Source organism: Bufo gargarizans, chromosome 7 (genome assembly GCF_014858855.1).
Source record: "Bufo gargarizans isolate SCDJY-AF-19 chromosome 7, ASM1485885v1, whole genome shotgun sequence".
In the NCBI taxonomy this organism is placed as follows: Eukaryota; Metazoa; Chordata; class Amphibia; order Anura; family Bufonidae; genus Bufo; species Bufo gargarizans.
The window spans coordinates 142,016,467-142,023,709 of NC_058086.1; positions in this window are offsets into that span (position 1 = coordinate 142,016,467).

Below are 7,243 nucleotides of genomic sequence, written 5' to 3' on the forward strand. Positions count from 1 at the left end.
ACTGTACTGCTGAACGACCCAAATATTTTTTTTAACATATAACTGCACTGCTGAGCAGCAAATAATACTTTTTTTGCCACTAATACACCCCAAAAATGGCTCTAATTTTCTTTTTTCACCACACAACGGCTAAAAATCCCTTTCTTCCCAGTTATACACGCCAAAAAAGACTTTAGAACATACACTGCCTGTCCCCCCCAAAAAATTGCCACCTGGATTTAACTAAGCAAATAGCTATGAGCCTTCTATTGGATAATTACTGCATGGGCGATTATCTTTCAGCTGGCAATAAGTAATTTAAACCAACTGGTGCAATGAGTTGCTTCTCATTTCCACATCTGCACCGCTGAACAGCAAATAATACAATTTTTTTTGCCACTAATACACGCCAAAAAGGGCTATATTTTTTTCACTTCACCACACAATGGCTAATTATCCTTTTTATCCCATTTATACACGCCAAAAAAGGCTTTAGAACATATAACTGCACTGCTAAACGGCAACAAATAATACTTTTTTTAGCACTAACACATGCAAAAAAAAAACTTTAGAACATATAACTGCACTGCTAAACGGAAAAAAATAATACTTATTTTTGCCACTAATACACCCCAAAAAGGGCTGTGATTTTATATTTTCACTACACAAAGGCTAATGAGCCCTTTTTTTTCCACTAATACACGCCAAAAAAGCCTTTAGAACATACAACTGCACCACTGAATGGAAAATAGTAAAATTTGTTTGCCACCATTACACACCAAAAAGTCTTTTCACCACACAACGGCCCTTTTACTTTCCCACTAATACACACCAAAAAAGCCTTAGAACATATACTGTAACTGAACCGCTGAACGGCAAATAATGCATTTTTTTGCTACTAATACACGCAAAAAAGGCCTGTAATTTTCTCACTTCAACACACAACGGTTCATAAGCCCATTTTCCCCACTAATGCACGCCAAAAAAGAATTTAGAACATATAACTGCACCACTGAACAGCAAATAATACTTTCTTTTGCCACTAATACACGCCAAAAGGGCTGTAATTTTCTCACTTTACCACAAAACGGCAAATCATTTTTGCCACTAACACACACCAAAAAGCTTTAGAACATATAACTGTACTGCTGAACAATATAACCATGAACACATTCCCAAATTAAATTTACCTTTTAATAAATATGCTTAAAAACTGGCCTATAGCCGGACTACGTTTATAAAGAGGGTCAAGAAAGCACACATACAATATGAACTATGTAATCATACTCAGCATTATATATATTCAGTGTTTGCTCACGGTTAGCTGAAATCACACAGGATAAACAGACAGACTGTATGGTTGCACTCAGTACAGAAGTACTCAGTATTTACTCACAGTTAGCTGAAATAACGTAAGATGAAGCAATTCTCGACTAAATTGACAACCAGCAACGATGAAAAAGGGGGATGGTCCAGGGATAGTGATGATGAAAGGTCCTTAGCGGATGATATCCAATAACCAAGGCCACCCTTATGGAAGAGAGATAAATGACCTAAACAATTCCCTATATGACCCTAGCTAGGCTAAGCCCAGGGACACCCCTTGAAGGTAGGGGCTCCCTGTTTTCGTACCTAACCTAGTATACCCTATAATGTCCTATCCTATAGTACACCGAGTAACAAACAAAGATATCAACACACTAACATATAGAAAAGACAAACAATTCCCAACTTTACTTTTCCCCAGCCGTTGTATATTACGACTGGTTCATCAGGGGAAGAGGAGGATGATGCGCCAACAACAAGATCTCACAGTGGAGATTTTCTATGCAGTGTCCCACAATCGAGACCCTCCAGGAACAGGAGCGCAGATGTAAGCTAGAGATGACCGGTGTCCCCATATCTGTTTCAAACTTGGTGCCTTATAAAGGATCCACCTACAGTTAGTCCCTCCCCCCTAAGGATTACCAAATCCCTCATACCTACAGTGTACTGCTGAACATCCAAAAAAGGCTCAGAACATATAACAGCACCGCTGAACAGCAAATAATACTTTTTTTGGCACTAATACACGCCAACAAAGGATTTAGAACATAATTGCACTGCTGAATGTCAAATAATACATTTATTGCTAATAATACACAACAAAAAAGGCTTAAGAACATATAACTGCACCACTGAACGGCAAATAATAATTTTTTTGCCACTAATACAAGCCAAAAAGAACTGTAATTTTTTACTTCACCACACAAAGGCGCATAAGCCATTTTTCCTCCGACTAATACACGTCAAAAAAGGGTTTAGAACTTAAAACTGCACCACTGAACGGCAAATAATAAAAAATGTTGCCACTAATACATGCCAAAAAGGACTATCGTTTTCTCACTTCACCACACAACAGCTGATGAGCCTTTTTTTTTTTTTCTGATACACCAAAAAATGCTTTAGAACATATAATTGCACTGCTTAACGGCAAATAATACCTTTTTTTTGCCACTAATACACTCCAAAAAGGGATGCAATTTTCCCACTTCACTGCACAATGGCTAATAAGCCCTTTATTTTCCTATAATAAACTCCCAAAAAAACATTCAGACCATATAACTGCACTGCTTAATGGCAAATAATACTTTTTTTGCCACTTATACTCCCGATAAATGGTTGTAATTTTCTCTTTTACCATACAACGGCTAATACGCTTTTCTTTTTCCCAGTTATACAAGCCAAAAAAGGCTTTAGAACATATAACTGCACCTCTGAACGTCAAATAAGCCCTTTTTTACCTCTTATAAATGCCAAAAAATGCTTTACAACATATAACTGCACTGCACAAGGGCTAATAATAAGAAATATTTCCTAGTAATACACCCTGTTAAATGATGTATCACACAGCACTTGCACCCCAATAAAGAGAACGGTTTGCTGTGCAGCAGCCATTTTAGGAAAAGAATGTGATTCGTTACCACGAAGAGTAAGGAAATTTGGGGTCGGTGCAAATAAAATTTTTCATCAACTTCGATTCGCTCATCTTTATTTTTATTGTATTTTTTTATATTTTTTTTACAGAAACTGTATACAGTATATAATCTATATAATCTATGCTTAAGTATACTGTAAGCATATACAGTCAGGTCCATAAATATTGGGACATCAACACAATTCTAAGATTTTTGGCTCTATACACCACCACAATGGATTTGAAATGAAACAATCAAGATGTGCTTTAACTGCAGACTGTCAGCTTTATTTTAGGGGATTTACATCCAAATCAGGTGAACGGTGTAGGAATTACAACAGTTTGCATATGTGCCTCCCACTTGTTAAGGGACCAAAAGTAATGGGACAGAATAATAATCATAAATCAAACTTTCACTTTTTAGTACTTGGTTGCAAATCTTTTGCAGTCAATCACAGCGTGAAGTCTGGAACGCATAGACATCACCAGACGCTGGGGTTCATCCCTGGTGATGCTCTGCCAGGCCTCTACTGCAACTGTCTTCAGTTCCTGCTTGTTCTTGGGGCATTTTCCCTTCAGTTTTGTCTCCAGCAAGTGAAATGCATGCTCAATAGGATTCAGGTCAGGTGATTGACTTGGCCATTGTATATCATTCCACTTCTTTCCACTTTGATTGCATTTGTAGTATGCTTTGGGTCATTGTCCATCTGCACTGTGAAGCATGAGTTCTGAAGCATTTGGCTGAATATGAGCAGATATTATTGCACAAAACACTTCAGAATTTATCTTGCTGATTTTGTCAGCAGTCACATCATCAATAAATACAAGATAACCAGTACCATTGGCAGCCATTCATGCCCACGCCATGACACTACCACCACCATGCTTCACTGATGAGGTGGTATGCTTAGGATCATGAGCAGATTATTTACTTCTCCATACTCTTCTCTTCCCATCACTCTGGGACTAGTTGATTTTGGTCTCATCTTTCCATAGGATGTTGTTCCAGAACTGTGAAGGCTTTTTTAGATGTCGTTTGGCAAACTCTAATGTGGCATTCCTGTTTTTGAGGCTCACCAATGGTTTACATCTTGTGGTGAACCCTCTGTATTCACTCTGGTGAAGTCTTCTCTTCATTGTCGACTTTGACACACATACAGCTACCTTCTGGAAAGTGTTCTTGATCTGGCCAACTGTTGTGAAGGGTGTTTTCTTCACCAGGGAAATAATTCTTCGGTCATCCCCCACAGTTGTTTTTCGTCATCTTCTGGGTCTTTTGGTGTTGCTGAGCTCATCGGTGCGTTCCTTCTTTTTACGAATGTTCCAAACAGTTGTTTTGGCCACGCCTAATGTTTTTGCTATCTCTCTGATGGGTTTGTTTTGCTTTTTCAGCCTAATGGTGGCTTGCTTCACTGATAGTGACAGCTCTTTTTATCTAATCTTAAGAGTTGACAGCAACAGATTCCAAATGCAAATAGCACACTTGAAATGAACTCTGGACCTTTTATCTGCTCATTGTAATTGGGATAATGAGGGAATAACACACACCTGGCCTTGGAACAGATGAGAAGCCAATTGTCCCATTACTTTTGGGCCCTTAACAAGTGGGAGGCACATATGCAAACTGCTCCTACACCGTTCACCTGATTTAGATGTAAATACCCTAAAATTAAAACTCACGGTCTGCAGTTAAAGCACATCTTGTTCGTTTTATTTCAAATCCATTGTGGTGGTGTCTAGAGCCAAAAATTTAAGAATTGTGTCGATGTCCCAATTTTTATGGACCTTACTGTATCTGCAGTGTATTTTGTATTCACACAATATTTTGCATGTTTCAGAGATTGTAAGTCATCAGAGAAAACTTCTTAAAAGGCTGAATGAAATGTTATACATGTGTCAAAACTAGAACTGCATGAACCTCTGATATAAGTTCTCAGTTTCCATATAAAAAGTAACAAATACATTTTCCAGTATTCACATTGGCCACTGGAGCACACACAGTACGATTACATTCCCTGTTGCGTGCAGTTCACTAGTCAATTTTGCTGGGTACACTGGGTCAAGGTATGCCACAAATCTTGATCTTCGCATTTGCCTTCAGAAGTATATTTGATAGCCAGTGGTGGGATCTGAATCAGATGTAAAATATGCAGGGTGAAAGTAAAAGTGCTCATAAAGCTTTTATACAGTACTGCACAAAACTGAATGCTTGAAATGTTGCAGTATACTATACCAAAATGATTAGCCCTTTCTGGAGATCCATCATACTGCTTCAAACAGCATAGACGCGGAGATAATGTGTGCGATTGGCGATTATACCAATTGCACAAATTTAACCCTTCAGATGCCTTGATAAAATGTGACCACATTTTGGAGAGTGCTAAAACTAGAAGCAACATGCTTCCCAGGCCAGAACGCATGCTTCCCACTTGCTGAGATCAAGGAAGGTGTTCCATATTAGTAATAGGCCTGAGCCTGTACCAGGCTTCCAGGCCTTTTTCTGGTATATTACAATGCTGGCCTGCAGGTGGCAGCACTGCATTGGAATTTACTAAATTCTGTATTCTGTAATTGATTTTTTTTAAATCCATTACAGTATATAAATTTTAATTTCATGGCTGCATGTTATGTCATAGGGTTACATAAAAAAGTTTAAAAAAAATAGTTTTTCAAACTATAAAACACCAAAATTCAAATCACCCCCATTTCCCCAGAATTCAAATAAAAATAAACAGTAAAAAATAAACATCTCAGGCATGAACTATTAAGATATAAATTTATTCAGAACACTTAAACATTAAAAAAAAATCACAATGACTGATTTGGCCTTTTTCATCTCTTCGTCATACACACTCCAAAATGCTATCACTGAAAACTACAGATTTCCATGCAAAAAAAAGGCATTAAAACACAAAAAAACCTATAAAAAATGTGGTATCTCTGTATACATACTGACCTAGAGAATCAAGGAACTTGGTCAGTTTTTCTTCATACTGTACCTAACACAGTTAAAAAAAAAAATCTTAAACTTTAGTGGAATTGCCTTTTTTTTCTAAATCCATCCCATTTGGAATTTTTCCAGCTTCCCACTTTATTGTATGCAATAATAAGTGATGCCATTAAAACTTGTCCTGCAAAAATCAAGTTCTGGTATGGCTATATGAACAGAAAATGAAAAAGTTTATGGCTCCAGGTAGGCAGGAAACAAAAATGAAAAACTTGAGAATCCCTCAGTCCTGAAGGGGTTAACTAGTTTAACATCAGAATTATCACATTCCAATATCTATCTGCCATGTAAAAAAAAAATCATAACTGGAAACATGAATGTTGTTTGTAATATATCTACTTTCTATTTGTCCAGAAATGTAAGCACAGTTACTTGTTCAGTCACAGAGACCCCAGTATCTCTTGCCCAGAATCCTACGAGTTACTTTTTGCCAAGAAACAGCTTTCATTCACAGAAGCAATGGCTGGTGCTGTTATTGTCTGCCTGTGGCACCTGCTGAGTTATAAAGAAACACCAGGGATTATTGCAGACTAGAAATTACATTATACAGCCCATTCAGTGTTTTGTGTTATATGCTTCATAAAAAGTTATGACTTAATCTAAGGCCTCTCATATAAATAACAAGGTCTGACAGAAAGCTGTCTATCTGGCTCTGTGAATTCGAAACAGTTTTGGGTGGCCCTTATTAAAAAGGAACATATTTCACTGTATACAAATATAGAACTTGTCTATATACTCATTGTTAGATGAGGCAAAATGTTAAATTCAAAAATGTATATACAGTCATAGCTATAAGGAATGTCACCCCTAAATTTGTTCCAGAAAATGAAGTATTTCTCCCAGAAAATGAATGCAACTACATATGTTTTGTTATATACGTGTTTATATCCTTTGTGTGTATTGGAACAACACAAATAAACAGAGAAAAAAGGTAAACTGGACATAATTTCACATAAAACTCTAAAAATGGGCGGACAAAATTGTTGACACCTTTTAAAAACTGCTTCAAGCATGTGATGCTTGTTCAAATTCACTTGTGGCAAGTAACGGTGTGGGCAATATAAAAATCACACCTGAAACCAGATAAAAAGGGGAGAAGTTGACTCAATATTTGCAGTGTGTGCCTGTGTGTGCCACACTAAGCACAGAGAACAGAAAGAGGAGAAGAGAACTGTCTGGGGACTTGAGAACCAAAATGTGGAAAAATATCTATAATCTCAAGGTTAACAAGTGAATTTCGAGAGATCTTTATGTTCCTTTGTCCACTGTGCGCAACATAATCAAGAAGTTTACAACCCATG